This window comes from Schistocerca cancellata, chromosome 2, assembly GCF_023864275.1.
Source record: "Schistocerca cancellata isolate TAMUIC-IGC-003103 chromosome 2, iqSchCanc2.1, whole genome shotgun sequence".
Taxonomy (NCBI): domain Eukaryota; kingdom Metazoa; phylum Arthropoda; class Insecta; order Orthoptera; family Acrididae; genus Schistocerca; species Schistocerca cancellata.
This window is the reverse complement of record NC_064627.1, coordinates 906,934,344-906,952,792: the sequence shown is the minus strand read 5'-3', so window position 1 is coordinate 906,952,792 and position 18,449 is coordinate 906,934,344. Positions and strand designations below refer to the sequence as shown.

The 18,449-nt window shown below is 45.1% G+C and overlaps 1 pseudogene; it reads right to left on the bottom strand.

Moving 5' to 3' along the window:
• Positions 1-2,999: 2,999 nt before the first annotated feature.
• On the bottom strand, positions 3,000-3,117 carry LOC126163753 (5S ribosomal RNA; annotated as a pseudogene).
• Positions 3,118-18,449: the final 15,332 nt, after the last annotated feature.

The following is an 18,449-nucleotide window of genomic DNA, read 5'->3' as shown; positions in this document are numbered from 1 at the left end:
CGCTTCCCACGCCCGGGTTCCCGGGTTCGATTCCCGGCGGGGTCAGGGATTTTCTCTGCCTCGTGATGGCTGGGTGTTGTGTGATGTCCTTAGGTTAGTTAGGTTTAAGTAGTTCTAAGTGTTTGGGGACTGATGACCATAGATGTTAAGTCCCATAGTGCTCAGAGCCATTTGAAGAAGGACTTTCTCAAGAAAAACAACAGAAAATACAGGGGGGAAATATCTTGACTCAGTGAAATAATGATTAGACGTAAACTGATGCATTAACTCGGCAACCAAATATACGTTAACATCATTTAGTGGTATATGACGAGCTACCAGTAAATGAGAAAGTACAGAACGTTCTGCATAACGCTGTAATGTGAAATTAAAGTAATGACAACAACGAACAAAAACTGTCTTTAGGTCTAACTTCTGTTGACTATTTATCACTGAAAATATGTTCACGTTTCACAGATTCAAATAAAGAAAACCCAGTAAAGATGGTACAAAGATGCTGAAACATGTTTGGGTCATATGAGAAAACAGTGTTTCGCGTAGCAGACCGATCATGTATCCAATAACGTCATTGAAATAAGTCGTAAGAACGTCGATCGATTCCACTCGTCACAATTTACAGATATGGAAGTAGTCATTGGGCTATGATGGCAGTGAAAATAAAAGTGAGGAACGGATTGAATTAGGCACATGATTAACGATGTACGGTTCCCAACATCAAACCAAATATAAGAAAAACCTTGTTAGATATGATAAGGACATACCATTTGTTGGCTATTATTATCTCCTAGATTGAAAAAAACTATCATTATGAGTTGTTCAAACGCCAACTGAGTATTGTTTATCATTCATACTCTAAAATAGGTTTATTTATATTTTATGAATAAAAGTACTTGGTGCCTCAGTTATCAGGGTTCCAAGATGCACTTCAGGTTTTTCGTTATGACCTGGTGAAGCAGTCCGACATGAGGGAGCGCTAGTAGAAAGTAAACAGCAGCACAGTAAATATTAGCATGTTGCGAGAATCGGATTCGTTAGTGGTCAGTAGTGAACCTCTTCTAATTATTATTATTATTTTCGATTATTCCCATTTAAAGAGAGCGTTTGAACTTGAATTCCTTTATGATGATTGTTTACGTTTTTTCTAAGCCCAAATTTCTTCATGTGTTCACTGTGTTGTTTCTTTCGCTCCGCTGTCGATTTGCATCCTGGTGTCTTCTGTGTTGTGTCAAATTTATGTTTTTTTATTATTTCCCTGAATTCAGTTCTATTTTCTGCATCGTTTACTGTTATGTGTGCTTGTCTGAGGTCCTCTTCAACTTCTTTTATCCATTCTGCTTTTCCCCTGCCTGAGTTGATGACTTTAAGAATTCACTTTGAAATTCTGTTTTCCTTCATATTGTGGCTATGTCCGTAGAATTGCATTCTTCTTTTCCTTATTGTATCCGTAATCTTGTCTGTGTATTTATGTAATTCTGATGTTCGTCTCTTCTTCCGGATTCCTTGCTCTTGTATTGGGCCAAAAATTTTCCTGAGAATTATCCTTTCTTGTTTCTCTATTTCTTTGATTTTAGTTTGACCACCTATTTGTGTTGTTTCAGATGCATCAGTGCCTTCGGAAGTACGACAGTGTTGTAGTGCCTCAATTTTGCGTTAATGGATATGGACTTTTTGTTATAATAGTTCAAATATTTTTTATTTTTTATTTTCCTTTTACATATATCGTTCATTCTTAATTTCTATAAGTAATGGGGAAATAGTAACCAAACGACCATTCAACCTGATGTTTGAAATCTATGAGAAGGGAGACATACCGCCTGACTTGCGGAAGAATATGATGCACGCAATTCGGAAGACTGCATGGGGGAGACACGTGGAAGAATGACTGCACAATCAAATTAACAGCTAATGCATTTAAGCAGCTGACAAGAATAACACACACAAGAATGGAAAAAAATTAAAGATGTCTTAGGTGATGATCAGTTTGAGCTTATAAAAGATATAATGACACCAGTGACGTAATTCTGATATCTCGCTTGATACTGGAAGCAACAGTAGTCAAGAGACCGTCACATGATTTTTCGATGTGGAAAAAGTATTAGGTAATGTAAAATGGTGCAACATGTACGACATTCCTAGGAAATTAGGTGTAAGCTATACTGGAAGACAGCTAATACACAATATCTATAACGACGAAGAAGAAAAAATAACAATGGAAAACCAAGAATGGAGTGTTCGGATTAAAAAAAGTGTAAGATAAGTTGCAGTTCTTCGGCCCTACTGCACAATCAGTACGACAAAGAAGCAATTACGGAAATAAAAGGAAAGTTCCGGAGTGGGATAAAAACTCATTTTCAATTAATATCAACGATGAGATTTGATGGATATGCCACTGAAGCGTTCTTATTGGCTTCATTACGTGGATGACACATTTGTTCCATGTCCACACAGCAAAAGAGATCTTCTTAGATTATACAACTTCTTACATGATATTGATACCAAACTCAAATTCACCTTGTATACACAGAATCTGGTTCATATGGCTCTGAGCACTATGGGACTTAACTTCTGAGGTCATCAGTCCCCTAGAACTTAGAACTATTTAAACCTAACTAACCTAAGGACATCACACACATCCATTCCCGAGGCAGGATTCGAACCTGCGACCGTAGCGGTCACGCGGTTCCAGACAGAAGCGCCTAGAGCCGCTCGGCCACAACGGCCGGCATTCTCCCATCCCAAACCTATCCATAGGATTGCCACAGGGTATAGCGTCATTCATCACCACACTTACACTCCGTCTTCAGACCAGAAGTGGCCCATCGGCCCATCGGGATCATCCGACCGCTGTGTCATTCTCAGATGAGGATGCAGACAGGAGGGGCGTATGGTCAGCACACCGCTCTCCCGGTCGTTATGGCGGTTTTCTTTGACCGGAGCCGCAACTATTCTGTCGAGTAGCTCCTCAATTGGCATCACGAGGTTGAGTGCAACCCGAAAAATGGCAACAGCACATGGCGGCCCGGATGGTCACCCATCCATGTGCCGGCCACGCCCGACAGCGCTTAACTTCGGTGATCTCACGGGAACCGGTGTATCGACTGCGGCAAGGCCGTTGCTCATTTATCACCAAAAATCAGTCATTTGCAGTCATCCACTGTGGAGTGGTGTTCCTCTTTACACCGTCACAAGCGTCGATTAGCATTGACTACAGATATGTGTGGTTTACGAGGAGCCGCTCGACCACTGTACCCCGTTCTTTCTAGCTTCCTACGCGCAGTTTTTGTGCTAACTTGACTGATGATAGAAATTATCAAGACACGAGTGATTCATTCCGCTGATTTCATGCGATTTTCTTGCAACCAGTTACTGCAATGCTAGACCGTCTCTGTCCATCAGTACATGAGGTCTTCCTAGATTTAGCTGTGGTTGCTGTCTTGCGTTTCCACTTTAGAATGACATCACCAGCTGTCAACCTGGGGAACCTTTGAAAAGGTTGAAATGTTCTTTACAGATTTCCCAGGTCACATCCAATGACTAGTTCACTTTCGAAGAAACTGAGCTCACCTGACAGACCTACTCTGTACTTAAATGGATATGGCGTCTGTTCTTTCGGACATGTCCGAAAGAACAGACTCCATTGGTGACCTGCCGTCTAAAACGAAATTAGAATCATATTAATAACTTCAGCTGCTGACGAGCGTTGATACACTCCTGGAAATTGAAATAAGAACACCGTGAATTCATTTTCCCAGGAAGGGGAAACTTTATTGACACATTCCTGGGGTCAGATACATCACATGATCACACTGACAGAACCACAGGCACATAGACACAGGCAACAGAGCATGTACAATGTCGGCACTAGTACAGTGTATATCCACCTTTCGCACCAATGCAGGCTGCTATTCTCCCATGGAGACGATCGTAGAGATGCTGGATGTAGTCCTGTGGAACGGCTTGCCATGCCATTTCCACCTGGCGCCTCAGTTGGACCAGCGTTCGTGCTGAACGTGCAGACTGCGTGAGACGACGCTTCATCCAGTCCCAAACATGCTCAATGGGGGACAGATCCGGAGATCTTGCTGGCCAGGGTAGTTGACATACACCTTCTAGAGCACGTTGGGTGGCACGGGATACATGCGGACGTGCATTGTCCTGCTGGAACAGCAAGTTCCCTTGCCGGTCTAGGAATGGTAGAACGATGGGTTCGATGACGGTTTGGATGTACCGTGCACTATTCAGTGTCCCCTCGACGATCACCAGTGGTGTACGGCCAGTGTAGGAGATCGCTCCCCACACCATGATGCCGGGTGTTGGCCCTGTGTGCCTCGGTCGTATGCAGTCCTGATTGTGGCGCTCACCTGCACGGCGCCAAACACGCATACGACCGTCATTGGCACCAAGGCAGAAGCGACTCTCATCGCTGAAGACGACACGTCTCCATTCGTCCGTCCATTCACGCCTGTCGCGACACCACTGGAGGCGGGCTGCACGATGTTGGGGCGTGAGCGGAAGACGGCCTAACGGTGTGCGGGACCGTAGCCCAGCTTCATGGAGACGGTTGCGAATGGTCCTCGCCGATACCCCAGGAGCAACAGTGTCCCTAATTTGCTGGGAAGTGGCGGTGCGGTCCCCTACGGCACTGCGTAGGATCCTACGGTCTTGGCGTGCATCCGTGCGTCGCTGCGGTCCGGTCCCAGGTCGACGGGCACGTGCACCTTCCGCCGACCACTGGCGACAACATCGATGTACTGTGGAGACCTCGCCCCCCACGTGTTGAGCAATTCGGCGGTACGTCCACCCGGCCTCCCGCATGCCCACTATACGCCCTCGCTCAAAGTCCGTCAACTGCACATACGGTTCACGTCCACGCTGTCGCGACATGCTACCAGTGTTAAAGACTGCGATGGAGCTCCGTATGCCACGGCAAACTGACTGACACTGACGGCGGCGGTGCACAAATGCTGCGCAGCTAGCGCCATTCGACGGCCAACACCGCGGTTCCTGGTGTGTCCGCTGTGCCGTGCGTGTGATCATTGCTTGTACAGCCCTCTCGCAGTGTCCGGAGCAAGTATGGTGGGTCTGACACACCGGTGTCAATGTGTTCTTTTCTCCATTTCCAGGAGTGTATATATCAACGGGGACAGGTGAAAGTGTGTGCCCCGTCTGACACTCGAACCCGACATCTCCTGCTTACATGGCAGACGCTGCATCCATCTGAGTCACCGAGACGGCCGTTGTGGCCGAGCGGTTCTAGGTGCTTCAGTCCGGAACCGCGCTGCTGCTACGGTCGCAGGTTCGGATCCTGCCTCAGGCATGGATGTGTGTGATGTCCTTAGGTTAGTTAGGTTTAAGTAGTTCTAAGTCTAGGGGACTGATGACCTCAGATGTCAAGTCCCATAGTGCTCAGAGCCATTTGAGCCACTTTTTGAGCCACTGAGGGCACAGAGAATAGTCCGACTGCTGCGACTATCCCACTCACGCCTCCCGCGAGACCCACAATCTCACCTTGTATGTCAACACACTACATTCGTAGTGTCCCACCCCAACACACTCATTACTCGTGGAAGACATTCTTACCAAGTCCCGTAAGAGTTCGGGCAATATGTGTGCATCCGCACAGAAGAAGGTCATGGCCGGTACTGCGAGAACTATATAGTTATATGGCTCAGATAGATAGAGCGTCTGACATCTAAGCAGGAGATCCCGGATTCGTCCTAGTCGGGGCACATTTTCCCTTGTCCCCATTGATATATATCAACGCCCGTCAGCAGCTGAAGGTATTAATATAATTCTAATTTCGTTCTAGACGGCAGGAGGTCACCTGTTCTTTTGTACATGTCCGAATACCGGCCATGACCTTCTTCTGTGCGGATGCACACGTATTCCCCGAACGCTTACGGGACTTGGTAAGAATGTCTTTCACGAGTAATGAGTGTATTGGAGTGGGACACTAGGAATGTAGTGGGTTGACATACAAGGTGAGAATGTGGGTTACGCGGGATGCGTGCGCGGGATAGTTCCTAGTCCCTGCAGTCGCTCTCTCCCCTGTGCCCTCGGTGGCTCAGATGGATAGAGCGTCTTCCATGTAAGCAGGAGATCGTGGTTTCGATTCACCTGTTCCCGTTGATATATATCAACGCCCGCCGGCAGCTGAAGGTATTAATATAATTCTAATTTCGACCTACTCTGTTGTTATTACTTCCTAAATGTCAACGAAATACATGCATGCCTCCTTTTATACCGCCAGGTTCGCCTCCATGACATCTAGTGGTCAAATCCTCATTATATAGGGGTGTCCGGAAACATCTAATCGGAAAACGTGTATAGGCGACACTGATTAAAGAGCACCGAACGAATTTAAAACAATGGGCGAAATGGAGGATAGTAGAACATCAATAGAATAGCGGCCAGTATGTAGATTTCAACAACATACGACTGCTGGCCAAAGAAGGCAACAATTATAAAAGAGAAGTCCGAGTACAGGTTGATAGTTCCGCGAACGAAAGTAATTTCGCCGCGCGACTGCTACGGTCGCAGGTTCGAATCCTGCCTCGGGCATGGATGTGTGTGATGCCCTTAGGTTAGTTAGGTTTAAGTAGTTCTAAGTTCTAGGGGACTGATGACCATAGATGTTAAGTCCCATAGTGCTCAGAGCCATTTGAAAGTAATTTCAATAGAGTTGATGATTCTAGAGTCCCCGCCACCAACGAACATCCAGCCACGCTGTGCGAGAAATATAGGCAACTACCCGGAAGCCAACTCTGCGGCACGACAACAGTACTTTGGGGAACATTCCTCCTCTCTTCCCTAGCCTAATATCGTTTCATGTCCAGTAACGGTGGTCTATCAATAGCAGCAGGAAAAATTTCACCGAACAAGTCGACTTCTTCAGGGAATGCACGGGGAAAATTCCTTTCATAAACGAACGCGACACTGATCTCTGACAGTATTTAGCTAACCGGTGACTCCAATGTAGTTTGTGATCATCATCATCATCATCATCTTTTAAGACTGATTATGCCTTTCAGCGTTCAGTCTGGAGCATAGCCTCCCTTATACAGTTCCTCCATGGAGAAATGTAGGGTCCCCCTGAATAGGTCAGGCGTGCACTACACGCCGGAAGCGGCTACAAGGGTAGCGGAGTACGTGTGGAGTGCACATGGGGGTTTTTTAGGTTAGAGAATCCCCTCCCTAGGCCCGACAATACGCCTCCTGAGACGCGGCAAGATAGGAGTAGGCAAAATGCAACAGGGAATAACAATATTAATGTGCTAATAGTAAACTGCAGGAGCGTCTATAGAAAGGTCCCAGAACTGCTCTCATTAATAAACGATCACAACGCCCATATAGTACTAGGGGCAGAAAGTTGGCTGTAACCAGACGTAAACAGTAACGAAATCCTAAACTCAGATTGGAATGTATACCGCAGAGACAGGCTGAACAGTGAAGGGGGAGGCGTGTTTATAGCGGTAAGAAGTGCAATAGTATCGAAGGAAATTGACGGAGATCCGAAATGTGAAATTATTTGGGTGAAGGTCGCGGTTAAAGCAGGCTCAGACATGGTAATTGGATGTCTCTATAGGCCCCCTGGCTCAGCAGCTGTTGTGGCTGAGCACCTGAAGGATAATTTGGAAAATATTTCGAGTAGATTTCCCCACCATGTTATAGTTCTGGGTGGAGATTTTAATTTGCCGGATATAGACTGGGAGACTCAGACGTTCATAACGGTTGGCAGGGACAAAGAATCCAGTGAAATTTTTTTAAGTGCTTTATCGGAAAACTACCTTGAGCAGTTAAACAGAGAACCGACTCGTGGCGATAACATATTAGACCTTCTGGTGACAAACAGACCCGAACTATTTGAAAAAGTTAACGCAGAACAGGGAATCAGTGATCATAAAGCGGTTACGGCATCGATGATTTCAGCCGTAAATAGGAATATTAAAAAGGGTAGGAAGATTTTTCTGTTTAGAAAAAGTGACAAAAAGCAGATTTCAGAGTACCTGTTGGCTCAACACAAAAGTTTTGTCTCAAGTACTGATAGTGTTGAGGATCAGTGGACAAAGTTCAAAACCATCGTACAATATGCGTTAGATGAGTATGTGCCAAGCAAGATCGTAAGAGATGGAAAAGAGCCACCGTGGTTCAACAACCGAGTTAGAAAACTGCTGCGGAAGCAAAGGGAACTCCACAGCAAACATAAACATAGCCAAAGCCTTGCAGACAAACAAAAATTACGCGAAGCGAAATGTAGTGTGAAGAGAGCTATGCGAGAGGCGTTCAATGAATTCGAAAGTAAAGTTCTATGTACTGACTTGGCAGAAAATCCTAAGAAATTTTGGTCTTATGTCAAAGCGGTAGGTGGATCAAAACAAAATGTCCAGACACTCTGTGACCAAAATGGTACTGAAACAGAGGATGACAGACTAAAGGCCGAGATACTAAATGTCTTTTTCCAAAGTTGTTTCACAGAGGAAGATTGCACTGTAGTTCCTTCTCTAGATTGTCGCACAGATGACAAAATGGTAGATATCGAAATAGACGACAGAGTGATAGAGAAGCAATTAAAATCGCTCAAAAGAGGAAAGGCCTCTGGACCTGATGGGATACCAGTTCAATTTTACACAGAGTACGCGAAGGAACTTGCCCCCCTTCTTGCAGCGGTGTACCGTAGGTCTCTAGAAGAGCGTAGCGTTCCAAAGGATTGGAAAAGGGCACAGGTCATCCCCGTTTTCAAGAAGGGACGTCGAACAGATGTGCAGAACTATAGACCTATATCTCTAACGTCGATCAGTTGTAGAATTTTGGAACACGTATTGTGTTCGAGTATAATGACTTTTCTGGAGACTAGAAATCTACTCTGTAGGAATCAGCATGGGTTTCGTAAAAGACGGTCATGTGAAACCCAGCTCGCGCTATTCGTCCACGAGACTCAGAGGGCCATAGACACGGGTTCACAGGTAGATGCCGTGTTTCTTGACTTCCGCAAGGCGTTCGATACAGTTCCCCACAGTCGTTTATTGAACAAAGTAAGAGCATATGGACTATCAGACCAATTGTGTGATTGGATTGAGGAGTTCCTAGATAACAGGACGCAGCATGTCATTCTCAATGGAGAGAAGTCTTCCGAAGTAAGAGTAATTTCAGGTGTGCCGCAGGGGAGTGTCATAGGACCGTTGCTGTTCACAATATACATAAATGACCTGGTGGATGACATCGGAAGTTCACTGAGGCTTTTTGCAGATGATGCTGTGGTGTATCGAGAGGTTGTAACAATGGAAAATTGTACTGAAATGCAGGAGGATCTGCAGCGAATTGACGCATGGTGCAGGGAATGGCAACTGAATCTCAATGTAGACAAGTGTAATGTGCTGCGGATACACAGAAAGATAGATCCTTTATCATTTAGCTACAAAATAGCAGGTCAGCAACTGGAAGCAGTTAATACCATAAATTATCTGGGAGTACGCATTAGGAGTGATTTAAAATGGAATGATCATATAATGTTGATTGTCGGTAAAGCAGATGCCAGACTGAGATTCATTGGAAGAATCCTAAGGAAATGCAATCCGAAAACAAAGGAAGTAGGTTACAGTACGCTTGTTCGCCCACTGCTTGAATACTGCTCAGCAGTGTGGGATCCGTACCAGATAGGGTTGATACAAGACATAGAGAAGATCCAACGGAGAGCAGCGCGCTTCGTTACAGGATCATTTAGTAATCGCGAAAGCGTTACGGAGATGACAGATAAACTCCAGTGGAAGACTCTGCAGGAGAGACGCTCAGTAGCTCGGTACGGGCTTTTGTCAAAGTTTCGAGAACATACCTTCACCGAAGAGTCAAGCAGTATATTGCTCCCTCCTACGTATATCTCGCGAAGAGACCATGAGGATAAAATCAGAGAGATTAGAGCCCACACAGAGGCATACCGACAATCCTTCTTTCCACGAACAATACGAGACTGGAATAGAAGGGAGAACCGATAGAGGTACTGAAGGTACCCTCCGCCACACACCGTCAGGTGGCTTGCGGAGTATGGATGTAGATGTAGATGTAGATGTAGATCCCCTATTCAGTGCTAACATTGGTGCCTCTTCTGATGTTAAGCCTATTACTTCAAAATCATTCTTAACCGAATCCAAGTACCTTTTCCTCGGTCTGCCCCGACTCCTCCTACCCTCAACTGCTGAATCCATGAGTCTCTTGGGTAGCCTTGCTTCTCCCATGCGTGTAACATGACCCCACCATCTAAGCCTGTTCGCCCTGACTGCTACATCTATAGAGTTCATTCCCAGTTTTTCTTTGATTTCATCATTGTGGACACCCTCCTGCCATTGTTCCCATCTACTAGTACCTGCAATCATCCTAGCTACTTTCATATCCGTAACCTCAACCTTGTTGATAAGGTAACCTGAATCCATCCAGCTTTCGCTCCCATACAACAAAGTTGGTCGAAAGATTGAACTTTGCACAGATAACTTAGTCTTGGTACTGACTTCCTTCTTGCAGAAGAGAGTAGATCGTAGCTGAGCGCTCACTGCATTAGCTTTGCTACACCTCGCTTCCAGTTCTTTCACTATGTTGCCATCCTGTGAGAATATGCATCCTAAGTACTTGAAACTGTCCACCTGTTCTAACTTTGTTCCTCCTATTTGGCACTCCATCCGTTTATATTTCTTTCCCACTGACATTACTTTCGTTTTGGAGATGCTAATCTTCATACCATAGTCCTTACATTTCTGATCTAGCTCTGAAATATTACTTTGCAAACTTTCAATCGAATCTGCCATCACAACTAAGTCATCCGAATATGCAAGACTGCTTATTTTGTGTTCACATATCTTAATCTCACCCAGCCAGTCTACTGTTTTCAACATATGATCCATAAATAATATGAACAACAGTGGAGACAGGTTGCAGCCTTGTCTTACCCCTGAAACTACTCTGAACCATGAACTTAATTTACCGTCAACTCTAACTGCTGCCTGACTATCCATGTAAAGACCTTTAATTGCTTGCAAAAGTTTGCCTCCTATTCCATAATCTTGTAGAACAGACAATAACTTCCTCCTAGGAACCCGGTCATATGCCTTTTCTAGATCTATAAAGCATAGATACAATTCCCTGTTCCACTCATAACACTTCTCCATTATTTGCCGTAAGCTAAAGATCTGGTCCTGACAACCTCTAAGAGGCGTAAACCCACACTGATTTTCATCCAATTGGTCCTCAACTAATACTCGCACTTTCCTTTCAACAATACCTGAGAAGATTTTACCCACAACGCTGATTAAAGAGATACCTCTGTAGTTGTTACAATCTTTTCTGTTTCCATGTTTAAAGATTGGTGTGATTACTGCTTTTGTCCAGTCTGATGGAACCTGTCCCGACTCCCAGGCCATTTCAATTATCCTGTGTAGCCATTTAAGACCTGACATTCCACTGTATTTGATGAGTTCCGACTTAATTTCATCCACCCCAGCCACTTTATTGCACTGCAATCTATTGATCATTTTTTCCACTTCCTCAAATGTAATCCTATTTCCATCATCATTCCTATCCCATTCTACCTCGAAATCCGAAACATTACTGATCGCATTTTCACCAACATTGAGCAACTCTTCAAAATATTCCCTCCATCTGCCCAAGGCATCTACAGGATTCACCAGCAGTTTTCCGACCTGTCCAAAATACTTGTCATTTCCTTCTTACCTCCCTTTCGAAGACTGCTAATTACACTCCAGAATGGTTTTCCAGCAGCTTGACCCATAGTCTCCAACCTGTTTCCAAAGTCTTCCCACGATTTCTTCTTGGATGCTGCAATTATCTGTTTGGCTTTGTTTCTTTCTTCAACATAACTCTCTCTGTCTACCTGGGTTCTGGTATGTAGACATTTTTGATACGCCTTCTTTTTCCTTTTACAGGCTGCCTTGACTGTATCATTCCACCAAGCTGTTTGCTTCATCCTACTTTTACACACTACTGTTCCAAGACATTCTTTAGCCACTTCTAGTACTGTGTCCCTGTACCTTGTCCATTCCTTTTCCAATGACTGTAATTGACTACTTTCAACTAACTGGTACCTTTCTGAGATCGCTGTTATGTAATTGTGCCTGATTTCCTTATCCTGAAGTTTCTCCACTCTTATCCTCCTACATATGGACCTGACCTCCTGCACTTTCGGCCTCACAATCCCAATTTCACTGCAGATTAAATAATGATCAGTGTCATCAAAGAATCCCCTGAATACACGTGTGTCCCTCACAGCCTTCCTGAATTCCTGATCTGTTATTATATAGTCAATGACAGATCTGGTTCCCCTGCCTTCCCAAGTATACCGGTGAATGTTCTTATGTTTAAAAAAGGAGTTTGTGATTACTAAGCCCATACTGGCACAGAAATCCAAGAATTGTTTCCCGTTCCTGTTGGCCTCCATATCCTCTCCAAATTTACCCATAACCTTTTCATACCCTTCTGTTCGATTTCCAATCCTGGCGTTAAAATCACCCATGAGCAGAACACTGTCCTTGTCCTTTACTCTAACAACTACATCACTGAGTGCCTCATAAAAACTATCCATCTTATCTTGATCTGTCCTTTCACAATGCGAATATACTGACACAATCCTAATTTTCTTGCTAGACACTGTCAAATCCATCCACATGAGTCGTTCGTTTACATACCTTATTGCAACTACGCTGGGTTCCATTTCTTTCCTGATGTAAAGCCCTACACCCCATTGTGCTATTCCTGCTTTGACTGCTGACAGGTAGACCTTGTATTCTCCCACTTCCTCTTCTTTCTCACCCCTTACCCGAATGTCACTAACAGCTAAAACGTCCATCCCCATCTTACTTGCAGCCTCTGCCAGCTCTACCTTCTTCCCAGAGTAGCCCCCATTGATATTAATAGCTCCCCATCTCATTACCATTTGTTTGCCAAGTCGTATCTTAGGAGTCCCTGGTTTGTCAGTTAGAGGTGGGACTCCGTCACCTCCAAAGGTCCGAGGCATTTTGCTCTGATTGTTGCCAGCATCATATTTAAAGTACCAGGGAAGCAGGTTGCTAGTCTTACTTGCCCCGAGTCCCATTGGGTTTTACCCCTAACGGCTGAGGGACTAACCGGTGGATTTGGTAGTCTTTGCCGTATGAGCACAAAGGTGACCACGACTCAGAATATATCCGAGATGCCCAGCCTTATTCCAAAGTAACTGGTATCCCGACTGTCGGGACCACTTACTTGGCCACTCATACGTTGCCCGTGGTTCATGGACTAGGACATGACTACAGTAACCCACACCATGAACCAGTAGTTTGTGAAAGAATAAATTTTAAGAGGAACAAATAGCGGCCTGACAACCTAGAATATTTTTACCTTGAACTGTTTGTGTGCCCGACTGGGCACCTTGTGCACGTATAATACCCTGAAGAGGCAAAGAAACTGATACACCTACCTAATGTTGCGTAGGATCCCCAGAGCACGCAGAAGTGCCGCAGCACGACGTGACATGGACTCGACTAATGTTTGAAGCAGAGCTTGAGTGAACTGACACCATGAATCCTGCAAGTCCGAAATAGTAAGAGGCGGTTTAGGTCCCTTCAGAATAGCACGTTGCAAGACATCCTAGATATGCTCAATACTGTTCATATCTGAGAATTTGGTGGCCAGCGGAAGTGTTTAAATTCAGAAGAGTGTTCCTGGAGCCATTCTGTAGCAACTCTGAACGTATGGGATGTGCAATGTCCTGCTAGAATTGTCCAACTGCGTAGGAATCCACAAAGGACAGAATGGATGCAGGTGATCAGACAGGATGCTTACCTACGTGTCACCTGTCAGAGTCGTATTTAGACGTATCAGGGGTTCCTTATCTTTAGACGTATCAACTGCATGCCTCACACCATTACAGAACCTCCACCAGCTTGAATAGACCCCCGCTGACGTCGAGAGTCCATGAATCATGAGGTTGTTTCCGTACACGTACACGTCCATCCGCTCGATACAATTTGAAATGAGACTCGTCCAACCAGACAACATATTTCCAGTCATCATCAGTCCAATGAACTTACACTAAGGACAACACACACACACACACACACACACACACACACACACATTCCCGAGGGAGGACTCGAACCTCCGACGGGGGCTCGTGCAGTCAACAAGTGTACACAAGTGGTGTAACGCCGCTTCCTTCGGATACAAAATTGAAAATGTAAAATAGCAAACAAAGCCCAATAAAAGCCCCAAAATCCAAATTTCAAGTCCCACTGGAATAGCATCACTTGAATGGTAGCACGTATAGAGAAAGGAAATCCAATATAAAGTAACTTAATGTTTTGAAAAATGACAGAAACGAAATAGAATCCATTAATTTCAAATTAAAATAATAGTAGATCTCAAAATAGCGTACTTATAGATCACGGAATAGAACGAGTGAACTCAAAGAATACTCCTTGTGAGTACTCTTTCAGGATACTGCGTAATACAGAAGGAAAAAGTCATACATTGTTAATGTGCTGTTAGCGCTTGCTGGATCAAGTCGTGTGTGTTCTTATACGTAGGCACGACGAGATTCTTTTTGTGCATTTTTGGAAATTTTGCTATCTGCTAAGAGTCATCAAACTTGAAAGAGGTAGATCAGAACCTGGAGTATATCATTACGTCAAGCCAAGAGAGGAAATGATCCGAACTTGTCTTTAATTGATTATAATACAGAGAAGACTGTAGTTCGCCCCAAAGGAATAGACTGTTAGCAATTTACCGGCATAGGAAGTGAACATTGGTACTGAATTGTGAGAAACTACTGAAGTTTCGTTAAAGTAGCAAATGAAATCTGGATCTTGTTACAAACTCTTTGACTGAACACTTAACGTAACTAATTCCACCCAGCTAGGAAAAAGTTACTTTCTTAATACAATGATAGGACGTGAATAGTACAGAATAAACCGGCATAAAGTGGATTTACTGTGTGACATTTCTTTCAACCCATTCAATATTGTGTGTTTATGAAATATTTATTTGTGCGACGACTTAGATTAATAACAGGGTGCAGCCTCAATAAATACCCTTTGCGGCGTTAGACAGTTATTGTACCGATTCGGACTATTACGCTTACGTAAACTGAAAACTTTAGGGCAGAAACTATTGCCGTACACCTGACTGTAGCCATAATTAGCACAAGGATAGCCATTGGGTGCAGCTACGTGTAGCTGTGCTCGTACACGTCGGGGAGCATATAATTATTTGAACTGATCGGTATCATTTATAGGCACTCGGCGTGAATACAGTGCGACAGTACAGATTTTCTATATTATGTTCCTCACTGGACAATATATATATATGCATTCTACCACTAGTTGGTCGGAGCACGAATTTCATCAACGAACATTTCCAATATATCTTAAGAGCAACAGTTACAGTGGACCTTCGGCTGCGAAACCCCATATCGATATTTCGTCGGATCGTTCGCACTCTGACGCTTGATGATTCAGCATTGAAATCTGCAGCAATTTCCGGAAGGGTCGCACTTACGTCATGTTCAACGATTCTCTTCCGTCGTCGTTGGTCCCGTTCTTGTAGTATGTTTTTCCGGCCGCAGCGATGTCGGAGATTTGATATTTCACCGGATTCCTGATATTAATGGTACACTCGTGAAATGATCGTACGAGATAATCCCCACTTCATTGCCACCTCGGAGATGCTGTGTCCCATCGCTCCAGCGCCGACTATAACATCACGTTCAGACTCACTTAAATTTTGATAACCTGCCATTGTAGCAGCATAACCGATCTAGGAACTGTGTCAGACACTTGTTGTTTTATATAGGTGTAGCCGACCGCAGCGCCGCATTCTGCCTGTTTACTAACTTTGTATTTGAAGACGCACGCCTATGCCAGTTTCTTTGGCGCTTCAGTGTATTTAGGACGTTGACCCGCCGATAAAGGCTTAAAAAAGCGAAATACAGGCAGCCTACGCACTTAAGTCATGAAATGTTTACATTTTACTGTCTCTTGTGTGCCAAGAGAAACCATTATGAATTCTTTAAAAATGTATATTTATTTTTCAATCTAAAATTTAATTAGGTTTCAACCATTGTTGGCTGATACCTGATCTCATTCAAGGAGAACGATTCTAGCAGCGTTGGAAGCCACTCCGCTTAATTCTAGTCACAAATGGGTGTTTACAAACGCGCTGGAAGCCTCGTCGCTGTGGGGGGAGCGGGCCGCGCCGCGGTGTCGGCAGTTAACTGCGCAGCGCCCGCTGGCCCGCTGGCCACATAGCTGCCCGCCAGGGGAAGTGCTGCTCATGGCCGCATCCTGTGCTGTGCCGTGCCTGCGCCGCCGCTTCCCGCCGCAGCCAAAACCCGCGCTCCCGCCCACGCCACGCGACACATCAACACCTCTGACTCCCAGTGCCGGCGTAGTAATGTGCTCCACTTGCAGCTCTCCCCTATTTCTTCTCCCAGCTCCATTACTCCTTTTATCATAAACACTCTTAACTGAACAATACTTTATGCGCTACCATCCTTTCAGTCATTATTATATCCCATTGGAAACGGAATACCAAAGTACTGAATGTTCGTTGTACACCACAGGATTGACATCTGCAAACGATGACAATAACGATATGCGCTTCAGTTGGTATTCTTGAACTTTGGCATGTGCATACTGCTTCGGTCGCCCGGTATCTGATGATGATGAGGACCCAAACTCCGAGGAGCGTAGGGAACGATACGGGAGACCCGAACCGTCGACTAGGCAATCTAGGCGCTCGGTCCGCAACCGCGCGACTGCTACGGTCGCAGGTTCGAATCCTGCCTCGGGCATGGATGTGTGTGATGTCCTTAGGTTAGATAGGTTTAAGTAGTTCTTTTAGGGGACTGATGACCACAGATGTTTAGTCACATAGTGCTCAGAGCCATTTGAATCGACTAGGCAAGGTGGTAGTGGAGGTGGTTTGCGACTGCCTTCCTCCGACCGTAATGGGTATGAATGATGATGATGAAGACGACACAACAAACAGTCATCTCGAGGCAGGGAAAATCACTAACCCCGCCGGGAATCGAACACAGGAAACCGCACGCGGGAAGCGAGAACACTACCGCAAGACCACGACCTGTGGACCACCCAGAATCTACCTAGCCGTAATTCGCGCAGACTGATTCACCTTGGTGCCGGCCGTCGTGACCGAGCGGTTCTAGGCGCTTCAGTCTGGAACTGCGCGACCGCTACGGTCGCAGGTTCGAACCTGCCTCGGGAATAGATGTGCGTGACGTCCTTAGTTTAGCTAGGTTTAAGTAGTTGTAAGTTCTAGCGGACTGATGACCTCAGATGTTATGTCCTATTGGTGTATTGGCAGAAGAGCCAACACCGTATAGCTAGAGGAGGCCGAAATGCACGCGTTAAAGCTCACGCCGGCTGGCGTGAGGTCTGGAAAATGACAAGGAATTATAGTAGCCAAAAATAGTACATAGCTTCTGGAATACTTAACTTTAATCCATAATTGGTGTACATCGCTCTTTACGGTACCGGTTTTATCATCTCAATATTAACTGGTAATGGCGCCTTCTAGGTCGTAGCAAATGACGTAGCTGAAGGCTATGCTAACTATCGTCTCGGCAAATGAGAGCGTATTTGTCAGTGTAGCTTCGCTAGCAAAGTCGGCTGTACAACTGGGACGAGTGCTGGACGTCTCTAGACCTGCCGTGTGGCGGCGCTCGGTCTGCAATCACTGACAGTGGTGACACGCGTGTCCGTCGTATACTAGCGGACCGCGGCCGATTTAAGGGCTACCACCTAGCAAGTGTGGTGTCTGGCGGTGACACCATACCTATAGTCCTCAGAGCTATTTGAGCCATTTTGATTCATCTGCAAACAATGTTGTTGTCTTCAGTCCTGAGACTGGTTTGATGCAGCTCTCCATGCTACTCTCTCCTGTGGAAGCTTCTTCATCGCCCAGTACCTACTGCAGCCTACATCCTTCTAAATCTGCTTAGTGTATTCATCTCTTGGTCTCCCTCTACGACTTTACCCTCCATGCTGCCCTCCAATGCTAAATTTGCGATCTTTTGGTGGCTCAGAACATGTCCTACCAACCGGTCCCTTCTTCTTGTCAAGTTGTGCCACAAACTCCTCTTCTCCCCAATCCTATTCAATACCTCCTCATTAGTTATGTGATCTACCCATCTAATCTTCAGCATTCTTCTGTAGCATCACATTTCGAAAGCTTCTATTCTCTTCTTGTCCAAGCTCTTTATCGTCCACGTTTCACTCCCGTACATGGCTACACTCCATACAAATACTTTCAGAAACGACTTCCTGACACTTAAATCTATACTCGAGGTTAACAGATTTCTCTTCTTCAGAAACGCTTTCCTTGCCATTGCCAGCCTACGTTTTATGTCCTCTCTACTTCGACCATCATCAGTTATTTTGCTCCCCAAACAG